Consider the following 20,314-nt stretch of genomic DNA (forward strand, 5'->3'; position numbering starts at 1 on the left):
TGGTTCCGATTTTGTCAGATTTTTGATCAGGCCAATGGAGACCAATGTGAAAAAAAACAAATGTTTTGAATCTCATCTAGATTTTGAAAGCATATAAGACAGCCCTTACGCAGACTGTACTTCTTTTCCTAAAACTAGACAGTCTAGAGTTAGGGCAAAGACCCAGCATCCATCTCACAACCTCCCTGTGACTATGTGTTGATTAAAAATGTTGTGCTTGATTCATAAAAGTCAGGAAACTTTGCCTCCGGACAACAAAGAGGCAGAAATTACATGCTGCGACACTTTCTGTGGAAAATTATCTATGAAATATTTAATTCATAGCAAAGAATCATGAATGGCAAATGCAAATTAGAAAATAAAACATGTGTGAGTGTGGGGATCTCTTTATGCGTGTGTGTGCGTGTGTGTGTTAAATTGCCGGTTGTTCTCCACTGTGGCAGGGGTTTAAGACAGACCCTCAGGACTTTACTTTCTCATTAATTAGCAGCTCTAAATGGGCATATACACTCCCTCTGATGACCATACACACACACACACACAAAAAAACAAGTAGCACCTGCAATATAAAAAAAAATTAAGCCATTAGGCAAAAAGATCCATCTTGAGTGCACTCAATCACAAAATACACACAAAACACATGTGAGTCGAACTAAACTCTTATACTAGACCTTTCCCCTACACACACCCACACACAATCTTTGCCCCCTCAGCAGATACATCCGACATGGCCACAGCCGCTCGCTCGGCTGCAAAATATTGTGTTTAATAATTCAGGACCTACTGCTCGGCTCTGCAGCGCGCCTTGCACTCTGGCTGAGTTCACCCTGCGGAAATCCCTGCTGGGATGCTTCCTCTCTCCCTTTCTCTTACTCCTCCTTCTCCTTCCTCCTTTTTTGTCCTCCTCTCACTTGCTATCCCAAATGGATGACCCTCTTGTATTGTCTTTAAAGAGATACATTCCTTCTCTTTCTGTCCCTTAAGCTTGATCTGTATGTCCTCTTTGCTGCAGTTGTCTTTCACCTCCCTTTCTGTCCTGCTCCTTCATCCCTCTTCTGCCTAATCATCCTTTCGCATTCTCCCTCTTCCTCTCATTGCTCATCCCGACCACTCCCTACCTATTCCTATCCCTTTCATTTTACTTCTCAATTTATCTCCTCTTGTTTCTCCCTCTCTCTCCTCTTTTTTTCCTACATTATCTTCCCCTTTCGCCCCCCTCGCTCCCTGAGTGCTTCATCTTTCCCCCTGCTACATCACCCCTCTCCCCTCTCCTCACCCGGCTGTATTGATTTGTTACCGGGCAGGATTGCAGTAGATGGGTGCAGCGAGGGCGGTGCCATCTGCGTGCAGCTTGGCACTGGGGACTCACCGTGGCTCATGCAGAGATTTACTAGGACAAGCAACGGCTGATTGAACTAATACTTCCTCCATACCTGCAGGTTTTTAAAGAGCTTGATTCTGGAAACGTTTTAACAGCCCAAGACACGTTCAGCAAAGTTCAAGGATTTGCCAGAAAGTCTCAGATCTGTTATCAGCTCCAGTACCAGGAGAGAAGTGTCACTGGGGGACTGGACATTCAGGCAGTTATTGAAATGATAATGAGAGACAAAAAGGATAAAAGAATTCAACACAATATGTCCAAATTAGGTTGGTTTAAATTGCTTCTACTGATTATTCATTTTCTGTTAATTTCCTCACAGCAGGGAGAATTACAGTGATTCATTGAGTTGAAGGTTATATCATGGCGCTCAATGTGTTTGTTATAAAAAAAAGGAATTTAATTGCAGCAGGCAAAATATCCTCCTCAAGGTCTCAAATGCTGTTACTTAGTGTGCTACAGTGACATGGAGAGTCAGTGCTGTATTTAGGCTCAGAGCAGGTATCTATCTCTCTGTGTTTGATGGATCAGCAGGGTTGACTTTTATTATCCCATTAAATATCCATTATCAGGTGGACGAGGAAATATATGAGGGAGTACATCCTTTTTTTGTTCGCTGAGTTGGCCATTTTCATTTATTGGTAAGCTGCCTAGTGTAGTTATCTTAGTCTTTTTGGCTCGATCAGAGTGTGCAATAGGAGGATGTCAGGCCCATTGTGTATTGCTAAAAGAATTCATTTCATTCATTCTCCTACTTCAAATTTACCCTGTCATAAACTCCACACATTTGTCTCTCTACCCTGGGAGAGCAATTCAGTCATGATCCAATCCTCTTACTCATTGATAGGATTTAAATCAATAAAAAACAATACCACTGAAATTCTATATCGTGTTTTCACTTCTACAATGCTGAGTCCAAGCAGTCACATCCAAATTCACCTGTAACCTGAGTGTTGTGTCGGTCAGAGAGAGTGTGGAGGGTAAAATGTTGTTACAATGCATCAGAGTGAAGGAAATAATATCTACTCAATCAAAAATTTCAGGGGCAGGACCCCCACACCCTCTTTAAATTGTCCTGCCCCCTATTTTCTGCACAATGTGTGAGACTTCCATTGGTAACATTACATGTCATTGGCTTCAGTTTTTACAGTCAAAGCTCAAAGAATAGCATTTTAAAAGAAAACTCGTCATTTTTCGATTAACTTTTGCCTCAATTCAACCAAATTGCGACACAACAGTCATCACTTGTCCATCATTGTTGTTTGAATGATAATTTCGCTGGTTGCTACAGATGTTGTTTACTGTAGGGGTTGAAGATGATATATAATTTTGCAGCTTTAAGCCTACAGGTAGGAGAAGTTGCCCCCATTCTAAAGCACTCTAATGGTAATGACTACAGCTTCTCACTTTCCTCATCACAGTCAAACAATCCCAGAACCTTCTTCTGACTTGGATTCATACATCTTATTGCAAAGAAACTTTTTCACAGAGGAATACTCCATAACTTTATTTACATCATCGTTAATGTAAATCCTTTCATGTTTGTTTGTTTGTTTGTTTGTTTTTGTCTAAATCTGCTTGCAAAACTGTATCGTACCACAGTTCCCCTCTTGTTTGTATCTCTTTTTTTATTGTGTGAGTGTGTGTATGCACGTTTTGGTGAATAAAAGTTTTAAAAAATAGTAAAATTAAATCAAAAAAATAAAAATAAAATAAATAAATATTGTCACCCATAAAAAAAAAATGTAAATCTATCCACTTTTGTCTGATACACCTTCGTCACATTGCTTATCCAAACTGAAGTAGCATTCTTCTTATTACGATACATGTTTGAATGTCAGTTAAAATGTATTGTTCACTTATATCCTAAATAAAACACGATGTTATACAGGAAACAATCTCTGTATTTATCTATACATAGGCAATGAAATAAAATAAAAGTGACCAAAATTTAAAGTCCAAGAGAAAGATGGCAATCCAATAACATCTGAACTCTCAAACATTTGCAAAAGGGAGAAGAAATCCCAGAGAAGACAAACTGAAAAATAATAAATGACTAAACATCTAATTTCAGATATTTTCATGTAACTTTTTTCAAGGGCAAACATACTACTGTCATTAAATAACACACACCTTTACTACAAACTGTAGCTCCTATAAACAAAAACTACAATGTTTTCTACCCACTCCAAATCAGAGTTAATGTGTTACAAATAGTCTTGGTAGATCTTTGTTAACACAGTTGGAAACTCGAAAATCACACCCACGAGACAGGACCTTTTCATTATTGTTGGTGTTTTGGTTGCCAATTTGGAAAATTGTCTGCGCTAACAAACAAGTTCACTTAAAAAAAGACACAACACAAAATTTCTGGAAATCTCTAAAACAATAAGATCTCTCATCCCGGTCCTTGGATAGTGAGTTGTAAAACTTGTACCATATCTATTGCAGTAGGTTATGGAATATACCGGGTTCATATAGAGCATGCAATATAAGGGACCTTTAAAATGTGTCTATATGCCTTAAGCAAACATATGCTCTTGATATATTTACTGGAGAGTAAGTAAGTTAATAAGGCAGAGAGCATTATATAAGCCGTTTTTGCTTTAAGATGTGATTTCTCAACTTGTAAGATGCTGCATGTATACATCTTTATTTTTTATATTAGAAAAATATTTTTCATTTCGAGGTCAGGGCTTTCAACATTTCAAAAGATAGTTTAATTTTCTCTTCAATTAAACAAAGTCATCAATGGCAACCACAGATAAATGGTCTATTTTAGAATGTATGTAAGGAAACCTTGCTTGCATTCAGTGTGTGACTTTACAGGCTGATGCAACAAGTGTTTATATATCCAAAATGACTCTCTCTTTCTCTTTTCTCTTTTAGACATGACTCGAGTTAAGACTTGTGCTGGGCCACTTTAGCACAGAAAATATGTTCAGTACAACACAGCATATGAAAAATGATCACAAACCCAGTTACCAATGTCCAATTAAATATAACTTACTGCTCCTTGGATAGTGAGTTTAAGATGATACAACCAGATTTCTTGCACATCTATAACAGAGGGTTAGCTGAATCTAGTGCATTTGGCTATGTACAGCACGCAATGTTGGGTTTGGGATCATTTGCACACACTGTAAAACCACGCCTAATCTAAGATTTATATCTACTAATATTCCGTGTTATTGTAATTGTCGAGTTGTAGGTTTAAAAACTTCTACGGCAGAAACATAACTTTCCAGCAACATGAAATTCCCCACCTGTGTCCTCTATGTGCCGCCTGATAGAATGAAAGTGTAAAATCGGTCAAAGGGTTGTTATGGGTCATGCGTCCTGGTGTGTTACATTCCAGTGACTACTCTGTTATAATGATCTGAAAGGCTGGGGTTTGTGAGACAAAACTTTTCTGACAAAGTACATGTGAAATGGAACAGCCTGTGTCTGTTGGAGACAGAAAGCATGGTGAGGGAAACAGGGAGCTGCCGAGTTTTATGGATTACACTAAAACTTTGTTATACAGTCACAGAATGTGGAGGACGACAGAGAATTCTTTGCGGAAAGCTGACAGTCTTTGGTGGCAGGATTTGTGGATGTATGTGGTATTTGACTTTGTGGTCCAGTGTAAATCCAAGGTATTTGAACCTGTCAACCTGTTTGACTGTTTCCCTCTTTTGGACTTAAAGGACCAATATATAACCCTGACATGTCATGTTTATATTTGGTGCCTTCAAATCTAGAGCGGTCTCCCCATGCCCTCCCTAGAGTTGATGCGCAATCGGTTTGCCATGCGGCGGGCAATGAAGCTTAAGTGTTCAACCAACTCTGCATCAGTCTTGAAACCTTTCTGCCTCCTAACCTCTCTCCATCAAAAGCATCTCCAATATCTATCCTAGTTTTACCACGTTTCTGGCAGTGGAAACTATTAGAAAAATGCAAAGGATTTTTAAGTCGGGTAGAATCAGTTGAACCATTTTGCATGCCTGCTTCAATTGCTTCAAAACTTGTTGGTTTGCCGTGATTACTGGCCTCATGTCCTGCAAACCGAGGGGCATCCATACCAGATGTGTGGGGGTGCCTTAAGACTGCCTGCCTTCTGGTTTCTGGTCAATACAAATATAAACTGGGCCCGAATGGAAACTTAGACTTACTGGCTGCTGGAGTAAGATCATTTTATGATTTAATCCAGTAGATGTCTTACATATTGCTCCTTTTAATGAACTCTCTGCACTGTTTTTAAAATCAGCATGGATGTGATGTTCCAAATGACTGATGGTTTGGACATCTTAATCATCTGCATTTCAAAAGAGTTTCACAGTTTTTTTTTTGCCAATTTGAGGAGGAGGGGCATTGAGAAAGAAAGTAAAATGTAACAGTGAGCACAAGGTAAATAACACCAACGTTCAGCCAAACACCTTATCTACACCACAGTCATGTTTACGATACAGTACAGCAGCATTTCAACAGCATAAGCAGCATCAGCAGTCAGGTAGATATAGTGCATGGAACTGAGAGCCTTTTTGGCAGTACACACAGCAGAGTAAAACAGTGCCTTTAGATATGTGCCTAATAGACTTCTAACAAATCTTCAGGGGGTTGTAGATGGGCAAAGAAACGGCAGAGGCCATTACATCCCTGGTCATAACTGTATTGATTATAAGTAAAGATTATAAGTATAGAAGTAAAGTGTATCTATTCCCTGTGTTCAAGATGCACTTGAAACAAGTTTACTGTTTAAACCAATGCTGCATGCTATTGGACGTATTCACAGTTTCAACGAATGAGTGGTGAAGAACATAGCCTACTACAGGAAGGTCAGCCCCTGAAATCTTCCTGGGGGGCTTGTTCACACGTCCCTCACAGCCATCTCTGTTAGTGGATGAGCCACAGAGTCCGACACTATGATGACAGTTTTTTTCCCTTTGTATCAACGCCATGTGTAATTGGACATATTCACAGTATCATACGAACACGCAGAGAAGAAAAAAACTGGCAAGCAGAAAACATAATATGCAGTAATATAATGTGCATTAAGATTAAACTTGCAGTGGATGCAGGATATAAAAGTCTTTACCCCCACCCACTTGCTTGTAGTTAGTTTTACTTAATATTACCTTCTATGTTCACACCTGGCTCACCCAAATAAGAATAATCTCTGGAAAGAGTTGGAGTCAAAAATGTATTCATACAGTGTATACTTTACATTTACATGCAGGCAAAGGCTGTTAACCTATTTTGGCTTTTTAATTAATAACCTTGGGGGGCAAAGACTGGGGTGCCTTCAACCCCAAGCGGCACCACTTATATTGTTCATAACATCCCTGGAACCATATGACGGATCTTTATGAGGATAATTGTTATATGGAAGATTATTTTTTTAAAGTGCTGTAGCTGTAAATGTGTTTGGTTTAAACATACAGAGTTACATAACCGTGTTGTTTCCATCTTATCTAACCACCTGAACCCACGAGATCTTAAACTGCCCCACTTAATTATAACAAACAAACATACCAACTCAAGTTTCCAGTTGTGTTTTCATTCTCGGGGTCCATCAGGGCTGCAGCTGGCAGAGACATAAAAAATAATCTCCCCTCTGTGTACTGTTTACCTACCTAATTTATTTGCTTTCATACGTTTCAAGTAGTCCATCAGGACCCTGGCAAGGAAGCGGTAGGAAATAATTAGCAGAAGTCTTTGCAGCTTCATTATCGAAGACTAGACAGCTGTGGTCTTTAACTTTCGACCAGTAAGAAATGTTTACGCTGTTTCACTGAGGTGTGGGAGGAAAACAACCCCTGCCTCACTAGTCTGACCTGTCAGGTGGAAGCAGGCTAATGAGGCTTAAATGCAGATTACACTGTCCACACCACATGAGGGCCACACAGGTCTGATGAAACCAAGTGAACAGACGCATGACCACACACACACACACACACACACACAGAGGTAATCCTCACATAAAATATTACTCTTCAAGCTAAATGGATTTTCCTGAGTCTGACCGATGACAGCTTTATCCCTGCAGCGACTACTGCAACACACCTGAGCCACTACAACACCTTTCTCCGTCTCCCTCTCCCTCTCAAAAAAAGATCCTATACAGTTCACTTGAGAGCTACAGTAATTCAGCAGCCTCTTTGTACTGCTATCCGTCAATTTCCCATGACTCTTCAGCCTACGAGCAGTTATCTTCAACCCTGCAGAAACTGCATACACATTCCCTTGTTAAAATGAAAGGGCTGAATAGTAAAGGCTGAACCCTGAGTCCAGATGACAGACATACCGCAAAATGCTTCAGGGTAACTGTCATCCAGCCAGGCTGCTTATCCAGAATAGTTCAGGTGACTGTAAATTCTCATTTCATAGCTGCAAAGATGACACTTGATCCCTACAGGTATTCAAATATTAATAAATAAATGAAACATCAAGATCAGGCTTGCTACATTTCTAAAGATAGTTTTATATTCTCCTTCAATTCAGTAAACCTTTGAATCGAAACCACTGATAAATTATCTTTTTCTGAACTTATGTAAGGAAACAAATTGGTTTGCATTCAATGCATTCTTTCACAGGTTATAAACAGGCTCTTGCAGCATCAAATTTAAAACGTTAATGTATTCAGAGTGATGCTCTTTCTCGATATATGACCTTGATCCTGAGCTGCTGATTCAGAAATAACTCGAGTTAGGATTCATTTTCAGCCCTAACACATTTGAGATAGAAAACGGGAGAGTGTCAGTTACTGTTATGTGACAGCTTGACAGCAAAGGGATGTACGTGGGTGTCTTTTTGCACATATAATGATTTATTTTTTTTACCTGTGCATATACTGCAAGTGAGATTTGGCATGCATGTGTGTGGGGGATTTATAAAGACTAGAGAGTTATGCAGATAATGTTCTGTTTTGGAAAGCATCAATTGAAACCAAATTCACTAAACAGGTTTCCTGTGAAGCTTTGACCGCAACTCATTTCCCCCACAGAGCAATAATGAGCTCAGTGGAGACTGATCTGCATAATCAAATTGAGACACACAGAGATTAGAGAGACACGCCTCAGAATGTTTTCACACTCACACAATGAGGGCTGCTATTTGTGTCAAGCATAAATATTATTTCAGCTGTCAAACACCAAATACTGAGATGGTTTATATCGGAGCTGTCAAAACTGAAACTACATTTTAGGTATTTGAACAGTTTCTGTTTTAGACTGTTTAGCTTTTTTCATATATACACTCCTGTAAATATATTTTGAATTTCAGGGTGACTGCCAGTAGAAATCCTCCTGACCCGGCTGTTCACACATGCACCTCACAGTGGGAGACTATCGCTGCAGGACTGGAGGGAGGGGCAGGGGGTCTCGAGAGGCAGGACATGAAGTAAAGAAAACAAAGCAGAAATGGCAGATGAAGCAGCAGAGTCCGCTATATGATGCTCTAATGAGAACATTTGCTTTTATATCAATGTAATAATTCAACAAAATCAGAGTATCAAGAAAAGAGAGGAGAAGAATATACTGGCAGAAAATAACACATTCACCTCACTCTGAAGAACTTCTGGAGTGTCAGGAGTTTTGTGAAAGAGCGAACAAGGCTCAAGTGTGCAATTTGTTAAGTCTTATTTATCAGGATTTAGACATGCAGTAATGAGCCAGAGAAAACAATTAAAAAGGGAATTGCAGCTTTAACCTAAAGAAAGACAGAAATCACATCCTAAACTCGACCTACTTTTTCAAAAATTGACCAGGAACATACCTGCCAAAGGTGCTTCATTTTAAAAGTCTTTATGAAGCTCAGCCTGAGTTAAAGCAGGAAGAACGTTTCATACTCATTCATTCATTTCGCTGCCTTTATCTCTCCTGCTTTGTCTCTTCTTACTATTTTAAGTGCTAAACAAACCACACTTCACCACAACCTCTATATTTACCAATCATCCTGCTCATCATTGATCATCTCATCAGTGTCCAGCTCTTCAGCTCCTCCTGTACATGAAGACATCACGGTGGGGGCTATGCATATTCTCTCGTCCTTTTCAAAACTTAAAAAATGAATAATTGCTCACTCTTAATGTAGTGTATCCTGATTGAAATAATCTCAAGTGCAGTATTGTCTTCAGCACACTAGAGCTTCATTGGGTTGTATTGAAATCAACAGCAATCATATGGTCTGAATACTGACATTTAAAAAGACCAAATGCCATTCCTTTTAATATTCATTAGATTTTAATAGTCTCCCTGGCATCATTCCGTTCTTGGAGTCAAAATAATCGTCTCTGTCTGCCTGCTGCTCTCTCATTAAAGGGACACGTAGCATAAATAAACCTGAAATCCAAACTTGGCAGCTGCTAATTGGTGACACCAGAGTCACATCAATTCTTACATCACGACATTTGCCGTCTAACGGCAAGCTCATGAATGTTGGGAGGTTATTGAGACAAGAAAACAACTCTGCAGACCATTCACAAGATTGTTATCAGTGTTGATTAAATGCCTTGAGTTTATTTAATCAGCATAGGAAATATGCCACCAGGAGTATTACATTATTGGTATGAAGCAGCCACTGATTACCCAAGCAGTACATTTAATCAAATATTAACCATCCATGGGACATTGTGAGTAATAGAGAATCTGCTGGCTACAAGACCATCCAATTATTACAAATGTGAGTCCAGTCACAGGGGAAACATTTGTATCCAGCCAACAAGATAAAAACTGTCATTTATGAACTCCACATTAGTTATCTTGTTTCAGGCCAGTGATGGGGAAAGTCAGTAAACAAGCGCTGACAGTAAAGTATGCATTTAGCAGAACCCCCCCCCCCCCCCAAATATACTAATAAAAGATAATGAGAAGATAATAATCACTGTCAAATGACTCTCCTGGATATGTATGTTTAGTTTTCTGGATCTAAATGCGACAAAAGGAGGGGGGGGGGGGGATGTGAAGTTTATCAGATGCACACAGTGACAAGCAGCTCTGTCATAGCAACGGGCCTCCTGTTTCATTCTCATTCACCGTGGTAACACGAGCACACAAGCTGCTGATTGGCTTCTCAGCTTCAGAAAAAAAAAAAAAGCATGATGTGTTGGACTCAGTCGAGCTTGGCAGAAGAGGACAGTCTTTGAAGCATTTATAGTTGGAACTAAGATTGAATTAAAAAAGAAAAAACATAATAGAGTTTGACATCAAATAAAATAAAGAAGTAGAGCCAGATAAGGTCTTTAGAAAGCAGTTTTTGAGGCTCAAAAATGTGAGTGTTTAAAAAAAAAAGGTCTTCTCACATTTCTTTTTTGAAACAACCCTATAATGTTACCTTGTCTGAAATTGCTTGATGAGTTGTAACATGTACACCACAGTGATGTTTAGATTATCCACTGTAACCCACATTCATGCTGAGCAGCTGCAGCCCAGATTCACTCAGTCAAACAGATCTGCACCCAACCCGCTACACTGTTTCATCATGCTGAACAATACATGAGGTGAGAAGTATGATCGACTATTACCATGTATTTGATTCAGCGCTGTCAATTTCAGCTCTTCTTTTTTATGGGGTGAGATGACAGGAAACTATTTCACACAGATGAAAATGGTCAGTTTGGCCATAATACACCGATCCAAATAAAAATAGCCAGAATCAGTGAAAAGTATGTCATTGGAGACAATTCTGTTGTATTCATTTGTTACAGTATGTTGTGTTTAATAATAACGTAAATCACAGTTTCTAACAATTTCATAAAGGGAGACCAAGTGGTAACCGCCAATGTTGGAAAATGAACACCCATGTGCAGTGAAGCGCAAACCCTGCAGGTTGGATTCAGGACCACCGGGACACACCCCATTAAAAAAGCCAGTTTTTACAGCCGAAATGAACATGTTTACAGCGTAGTTCAAGAAACAGAATTGCACACACTGCACACACTGTACAGTGGGGGGGAAATATGGCTGACCTGATAGACAGGTAGGTGCGATGTAACGGTGTGTCAAGATGCTTAAAACCCGCCTCACCTCCAGCTTTCTGCTTGTTGTAAGGTTGACTGAAAGTTTGGGTGAGACAGCATTTCCAGTATGGCGGCAGCCATCTATGTGGCTCCACAGCCCCTTAAATAACAAAAGGGTGACGTCACTCAGGCTTCGTCCATTAATATCTATAGTCTATGATGGGAGCAGAATATTTTTTGGGGCTTTTGTTATGCCTAACTTGATCTGTGCCTATATTTGCTCTGGTCAAAGATCCCATCCTGTCAGTCAAACAGACTGATACACTACAGCTACCTTATCTGCTCTGAGGGGCAGTGCTTAGCCAAAGATGTGCATCAGGATTAATGCTTAAATCATGCAAACAATAAGGTGTTGGTTAGTTAACGAAGCAAAGTGGTGGACAAAAGGGTTGTTGCAATACACTTTGGTACGATTCTACATCAAACTATTCACCATGGCAACAAAATAAAAGTCCTAGGCACCCAATATTATGTTAATTCTTGTTTTTAATTGTCAGAAACTTTGGCAAATTCCTGGGTACTATCCAAACTGCACAAATACTTTGACAACATTGCAGTACCGAAACATTGCCAACATACTAGTTTGATATAGACAGACTGTTGCTTGTGGAAGATTTTGGTTAGAAATATGACTGAAGATCTGTATTTTATTTTAATGCCTGACTACTTTTTAATACTAATGATCATTAAAATGGTATCACAAATTGTCAAAGTGAATTTTTGACAACCCTATTACATAATTCAAAGTAAGGTAATTGGAAAAAGGTCATGATGTAAGTCATATGTAGGGCATGTAATTCTACAGAACAAATCCAAAAAAAACTGTAGACTTTTAACATCCCTCTTTCTGTGTCTCATGTGCTGCTCTGGTTGTAATCAGGAAGCAAACAGCCGACATGGTGTGGCCGTCAGCTGACATTTCTCACTTGTCATCCTGAGTCCGCAGAGAGAGGTGCCATTAGCTCATCCTCACACTTTTTTCTATGTGGCATCCATCCAGCTTTCTTTTCTTTCCTAACAAGTTGGCACAGTGTTGTATGCTATGTTATAAGTCACATATCAAAGGAGCTGTTGCTCTTTATTGCTGAAATCAGCATTTGTGTTAGTGAAGTGGTAGTCAGGTTTTCCTCCTTTTTCTATTTTGGCACCAAATGGCTCTTTGCTAGCACTGCTTTTCTTTATTGAAAGCTTTGCATGGATAATTCATTGCAGCTGACTTCTTATAATTTGACATTAAACTGATTGTATTTGCTTTGTTGGGTGAGTAAATCTTCTGTTTAACTTTCTGTCCCTCTGAAACTCTCTCTTTAATTTTATTTTGGAGGATCTGTGCAATTTGACACAAAGAAATACTACAGCAAGTCAATTCTATATTTAGTGCATTTTGTTAATCTCAGAGGGGAATTTCTGGTTTTACACTCAGTTATTTAGAGACATGCTTGTCTCAGGCGAACACACACATGCACAAACAGGACCTATGGACATGCATTAATGGAGAGATGTCAGAGTGAGGCTGCATTTGAAAGAGTGCCTGAGCAGTTAGGGGTTAGGTGTATTACTCAAGGGGAACCTTGGCACCTCTCCAGCAACCAGAGAAACTACCATACTTTGGTCAACACCCGGACTTGAACCAACGACCCAACAGTTCCCAACCCAAGTCCCTACAGACTGAGCTACTACCGCCGCTGAATGATAGGATGTACAAACAGTACGTTGCAGTAATTTATCAGGGCAAGAAATAAGGTCGAAATACAACGAAAGCCTTTACATATGCAGCAATGAGGGATGTGTAGGAATGAATAAACAGCCATATATTCTTACCCACCCCCAATTTCTACATACTCTATGCACGCCGCGCTCCGTCAGGTTTTGCTCCATCGACGGTGCGCGCCCTGCACCACTGAATCCGTTTCTGGAAAGTGAGCGCAGCCATGAGCTGTTGTTCATCTACCCATAGGTGGTTCTAGGCAGAGGCCAACAGGGGCCAGTGCCCCTGCAACACTGAGCTTGGTCCCCCCTGTGGCCACCCCTCCAATAGGAAGACACCCACCCAATAACACATACAGTACACAGTATTTGACTCATCAACTGGACTCACAATCTAGTATTTAAAACTGTTAATGAAACAAATATAAATCATGCTTGATGTTGTGGTATTTAATGATGTGCGCTATTATTTGGCATAATATATATATTTTTAAAGCGATTATCTTTGTCTTTTTTTCACCTGGGTTTAATTTTCCCCTCTGACGAAAAAAAAACAAACAGTTTGGCCCCCTCATTAAAAGTGGTCTAGAACCGCCACTGCATCTACCATGTTGACGAAGTGATGGAAAATACGACCATGAGTCCAGATATTGTGTTTGATTTTGAAAATGACGTTGTCTGACTTCCTGTCCCGATAGCTCCATTTTATTTCCGGCCTGAAGCGTGCCTGTAGCGTACTCGTTGAAAATAGACTTGCAGTCGCAGTGTACTTGAAACGGAGCAGAGCGTAGTGCTTCCAGATGAACCGCGGTGTTCGCTGTGGAAGCACAATCATTGAGTAGAGTGGCAGTGAACGGAGGCATAGTGTGCGGCGCTGACAGACCGTGGCGCGTATGTGGAAATTGGGGTTCTTGTTACAGAAATAACAGTTGTTCATAATCAAGCAGAAAATCTAGACATACAGTAGATGAAGGAAATGTGTACCCATGTGGCAGTCCATAAAACCATAAGCACTTTGCTCAGCAGGCTGGTTGAGAGAACTTTGCGGCCCTAACCCTTTTCCACAGGTGCAACAAATGCTGGTGTCTTACACTGCTAAGATCATGTGCGTCACAAGCTATCACGCCTGAGGAGCAAAGAGAACATAAAGATGTAAACAAATATATATATATATCTGCACAAACAAGAGTAGGATGGATGAACAGGTTACTAATTACTGCGCTGTGCTGGTTCTCTCACACATCATGTATAACACTTCCAGTGATGCTGGCACTGCTGCTGCTTTTGCTCGGATCTTAAATAGGAACTGGCTGTGACACAATATACTGTAGTGTGTGCTTGTGCTGAGTGAGAGGCTGTTACTGTATATACAGTCTGTACTTTCAAAGCTACAGCTGAGCAGTCAATCGAGCTGAGCTGCAGATGGGGACCACTAAAAGCTTGAACATCATCTGAGCTACATTTACTATAGATTAGCAAATGGTCCAAACAGAGAACATCTACTGCAGAGTGCTATTTCTTAATTTACAACCAATAAATAAAATGTATATTTTAAATGCACTCTATGAACCCAACTATCCAATATGGGCATGCCAACAATATCTTTGAAGACAAAACAGAACCCTTGAAACGAAGTGTACAAAGTGTTTGTTTGTGCTTACTGAAGTGGTCATACAAGATCTCTGATTAATATTCATACATGTGATCAGGCAGTGTCTTTGTTCAGCCTGATATTGTTTTCTGCGAGGGTTAGGGTTATGAAATTAAAATGGATTTCCTGAAAATTGAGTGTAAATTAGTCCTCTGTCTCAAGTGTTTCTGTGTGTTTGATTGTGTGTGTGTGCGTGCGTGTGCGTGTGTGCGTGCATGCGTGTGTGTGTGTGTGTGTGTGTGTGTGTGTGTGTGTGTGTGTGTGTGTGTGTGTGTGTGTGTGTGTGTGTGTGTGTGTGTGTGTGTGTGTGTATTTTGTCCTCTCGTCCTAACATGGCCTGCTGCCTTGGGGGATACGGACAAATCAAGACTAAACACTTGAAACTGTCAGGTTTCAATTGCTAAAAAAAAAAAGATGAGATGGGAAAATAATACAAAAAAGTTGACTAACAGGATTGTGCTGGTTCATAAAGGGTAGATAGATGATCAAACATGTGATGTATTGATATGCATTTAAACAGCTTCACACTGATATTTTTTTGAGTACCACTTTTTCTTAGTCACAGTCTGGCTGCCTTTGTTTCATTGTCTGGCCAACACAATCGAAATAAGAGAATGTGTTAAATGAGTTAAAGGCACAGAGAGTCTGCCAACTTTAATAAGAATATTGGATGAGTGGGTAGGAGATTTCAGTTTGCATAATCCTCACAAGAGGATGATGTGGTTCATTGATAGAAAAGAATGGATGCCAAAACTGACAAAAGTTTGTAAACTGTGGATGAATATTCAAGGGCAGTAATTCCCAAACGTTTCAGGTCACAACCCCCAAAATAAGGATGCCAAAGGGAAACTGCAGTTCCTCGAATGTCCACTTGATGCACACCTATTAAAAATTGCCGATTTCAACAGCAGAAGTAAACATGTTAACAGCCTGGTTCAAAACCCACTTTATTCTAGAAGGGGGGTGATAAAAACAAAAAAAATTAACAATTTTATGAAGGATAAGAGTTATGCATAACTCTGACTGATATGACTTTAAGTGGATGAGTGGTAGCTGTCTACCACGCTTCAGGCCCGCCTCACCTCCACATCTTTGTCTATTTTAGGTTGCCAGCATTTTTCAATATGGTGACCGCCATCGTTGGGCTTCAAAAGTCTTCTTCAGAAACCATCGGGTGACCAAACTGAGCCCATATTTTATACTGTCTGTGGTGTGTTCATGTGAGTAAAAGACCTTAAAGTAGGGAGAGCAAAATATGAAACTTGTTTGTGAACACTTATCATTATATCATTATAAATCTCATTATATACAAGGTAGTGGATTCAAATATTTTCAATAGACAGCACAACAGCTCCTTCCCAATCTCCACCATCACAGGTACAGCTTCATCCTGGGAAACAATGAATGTATTACATTGTTTCAAATGAAATATAGAGCCTATACGCTTAAAGAAAAGAAGTCAAATTGGAGGTCAGACCGTTAAACTCAAACATCAGTTATTTAATTTTTTGAGGTGAAAGGCATATACAAAAAGTCATTTTAATTCAAAGTGGTTATCAGATCAATACCTTCACCTTCAGATATTCCAACTGAATAACAAATACTTACTTTTATTTATACAAAATGAAATAGCTTTATCTAATTTTCTTTTTTTTTTACCATTGTTAACTTCAATGCTGCTTTGCTTTACCATGTTCCCACTCTTACTGCTGTCATTCGTCTTGTCTTTCTCTACTTGGTTTCAAAGCCTGGCCTTTCAGTCACCCTCCCTCAGCTTACCCTGATTTTACCTCCATCTGTCTCCGTCTTTGCTTTCTTTCAGTCGATACAATTACAAAGATGTAACCCTGTTTTTAAGCAATGGTAGAGAAAGGGAGGTGCGGACATTGATTTCACCATTCATCTCATGTTGCCTTACAATAATGTGAGTAAACATATTAAATCACCTGGCTGAATGAAGATAAATTATCTTAATTTTCCACTGTAATGTTACCCTCCAGTGTTTTTCTATTTCTCCTGCTTGCTTAAACTTCCTTACACGCTTACAGCCTTTTCCTTTCCTATTTACATGTTTCATCAGCCAAACAGCATAGGGTTCAATAAAAGAATCATGCATTAAGGGGAAAAATTAGGCTTTCCCAGTCTCTTATCCCCGAGGCCAGCCTTACCAGTACACAATCTATTCCTAGGTAACAAATTGCAGCATAAGGAAGCCCAGGCTGGCTGCTAATGGATCCATTGCAAGCATCAGTTTACCATCGATCACTGTAGACCGAGCTGTTGGCGGCTCGAGGAGTTTCACTGCCTGCTCTTTTGTGTTCCCCCACACTGCATCAGGCCAGAAAACCTAGTAGTTCAATAAGAGTCCATTATCAACAGCTCGATACTCGAACTATTCATAAATTCAAGCCACACAAAATAATCCACCAGAGAGAGTAGAACGTAGATGTGAAGCACAATGTGATTTGTTACTGAATAAAATGGAGTCAATGCTCGAGTGATAGTCAGAAGACGGATATGGAGGCAGAACATGGACCAAACACACTTGACTATGGTGACTGATAATTCTTTGAAAATATATTCATGGTCCTCAGAGGACGACTGCCCTCATAATTTAGTTTTTTGGCTAAAGCAGGCGAGAAACTTCTTTTTGTAGAAACGTTCTTGAATCCACCACCTGCTCTTCAGTCGGTAATAATGGCAGAGCAGATGCCTCTAAAGGGCAAGTTATTTACCCCTGAGATACTGTAAACACAATAAAAGAAAAGAGAGAGACTAAAGATACACCTCTCTGAATTCATGCTTATGTTGCTGTATACATTCAAGAGGATGATTGGTCAACGTGGTGTAATCAACTAGTTTTTTTTCTGCTTCTCCGAGGTGACCAAAAGCCATATGTTGCTGCTGGATTGATAACATTTGAGCTTTTCTAATGCTTTATGACCTAAATCGTGTAAACCTCAGAGCACTTACCTGAGACTGATCATTATCATTGTTTGTACTAATCAGCAAATAATAGCTTGCTGACATTCTAATTGATTACCTTTTTTAACATTACTCCTAAATATCTGTACAGTATGTTAGCATTTTCACGTCCTGCATATTAACCTGCAAACATTTGCATTGAGGTTAAACATTGTTCCAGAGTACAGCTGCAAAAAGATGCTAGCATGGAAGTGTACCCTTATTCTTAGTGAAGAGCTTGCATTATAAACTCTAGATATGGAATTTGAATGGATGGATTATGGTAACTTTTTACATTTTTGCATTATCCCACATGTCAAATAGATGTCAGGACATCTCTGCAATTAGACTTTAGAAATTATACTGAGTGTTTGGCTTGTTATGAAACTATGACATGACTGAATCCTCACTATCACTCATTGATAATTATTTTTTAATAACTGCTTCTTTTGGATAGGTGTCAAATGAAGAAAGTTACAGCATGCATCTGAACCGCAAATGTTCTGCTTTAAAGATTCACAGTTAGTGATAGGATTGATACAAGGCAGCAGGATGATGATTAATATAACTTGTGCATTCACAGGACAATTCTGTCAAGGGATAACTGTTTGACCACAGAATTGATGCAAACTGGACTTTTCTTATAGGAGTCCTGTAGAAATAATAAATCACCGCCCATTTACTCTTGTGCATGTATTTAAATTCATATGGTATTTTTTTTTATAACAATTGCAATGAAATCAATGTTACATACTTAAAAGCTGACAGTAGGGCTGGAAATCTTTGGGTGTCTCACGATTCGATTTCGATTCTTAGGGTCAAAATTCGATTGAGAATCTATTTTTTTTTCAAAACGATTCTGGATTCATTGATCCATGGATTCAAAGTCTATTTATGAATTAGTACATACTTCAGGATCTCCTCCAGTCATTTGTGAGACTGGTTGAATTTTGCATTCTACTGAGTTGAGAGCTAGCCTTAGCACTTAGCATGGAGTGACTAATTAGCCAAAGGAAAAAAAAAAAAGATTTTTGGAAGTTATGAATCTATTTAAAATCTCAGAAGATAAGTATCTAAATTTTCACATAAATCGATTTTTTCCCCACATCTAGCTGACAGAAAATACACGTGTCGATTGCATTAACAGTTACTTTCTTGGAGCTTTTCTTGACTTCAGCACTGCGTACTTGTTTGGCACAGTGCCTTGAACTGAGCTGTAATAAATATTTAATGACATTCACAAGGCTGCTCCAATGTATTGGTCACATGCAACAGCAACTGATGTACAAGATAAAGACCAATGAAGTGAGACTTCAGAAACAGTGGGCTGTCAAACACACCACTACACCGATAACCACCCAAAATCCATCTCGTCTCAAAGTCGAAAATACCCCAGCAGGATGTGCTCCTTTTTTCACTTGTGTTTTGTTTCAGGGGAGATGAATGTCTGAGCTGCACAGAACAGCTCAGACTGTCTGTAAACGCTACACCTTGACATGACAGCTAGAGCATTATAACACTGTGTGACTAAGAAGTGTCCTGAACACACACACACACACACACACACACACACACACACACACACACACACACACACACACACATTCACAGTCACAGCCACTCAGACGCTGACATTCCCTTCTGATGTTTGTATCCCAACACACCGCACCGCCTCACATCTTTGGTTTATCAGTGATGAGTAAAAATAGTCCGAGCTGCTGGCTGATAAAAGATGGTGAGAGAGCCGGTCCTATAATTACGCTGCAGATGGAGAGGTTTTTGACAGCCAAGCGTATACACAGATAAAAACACTCCATAGCCTCTGATAAAAAAAAAAAATGCCTACCCAGATATCCCTGACACAACAACAGCAAGGTGAAGTGTGTGCAAGGGAAGTGCAGTGTGCAAACTAGTACTTGCAAACAACCAGTCAGCACCGTTGAGTGAGGTTGAATATCATTACTGACTCCAATGTTAATGCTGCAGCAGGAGACTTTACATTTTAGCAGCACCAAATGATGGCCTGCAAGGATAAAGGCCTTCAATCTCAAGTCTCTGTAACCACAAATATTATCAACTGTAGAACAAAACACCAAATACCCCAAAGGAAAAAAACAAGGATGATTTTTTAAAGTACTTTTAAAAGACATACTGAGATGAGTTTGTAGAGGTCGTAATAAGACAAGGAACTTCTTTGGGCCTTAATATGTCCAAGGAAATTAGTCATCTGTTCCCCTCTTCTGTTAGGATCAAATGTAAATGTAAATTGGACCTGACCGGAACGGCTGCATTAGAGCCACTTTGGCCCATTTACCACAACAACGTCACTAATTAGCGCGGTTCCTACATCTTGACCACCTGTCACAACCCGCAGGTGGGATCAGACAGTTAATGTAGTGTGAATCCTAAACAGTAATCCATTTGGCATGTGTGTACATGGCTGAGCAACACTGCTGAGGTGGACAGAATCACCTTGACAACCCTGGCACAACCTAAATCCAATGCAAACAAAAAAAAATCGGGACTCATTTCTAAATGTCCGAAAGTATTTAAATATATATATCGTTTTTAATCATCAGCTTTACAGATGTTATTAGGTATAATAAACAAAGCCAAA

At 39.5% G+C, this 20,314-nt stretch overlaps 1 protein-coding gene across 1 annotated transcript in view; it reads right to left on the reverse strand.

Annotated features, from left to right (window-relative positions):
• Positions 1–20,314, reverse strand: part of tmem163a (transmembrane protein 163a) — a 73,521-nt gene that overhangs the window by 28,487 nt on the left and 24,720 nt on the right. The gene's annotated exons all lie outside the window — the stretch shown is intronic.

This window comes from Labrus bergylta, chromosome 13 (genome assembly GCF_963930695.1).
Source record: "Labrus bergylta chromosome 13, fLabBer1.1, whole genome shotgun sequence".
Taxonomy (NCBI): domain Eukaryota; kingdom Metazoa; phylum Chordata; class Actinopteri; order Labriformes; family Labridae; genus Labrus; species Labrus bergylta.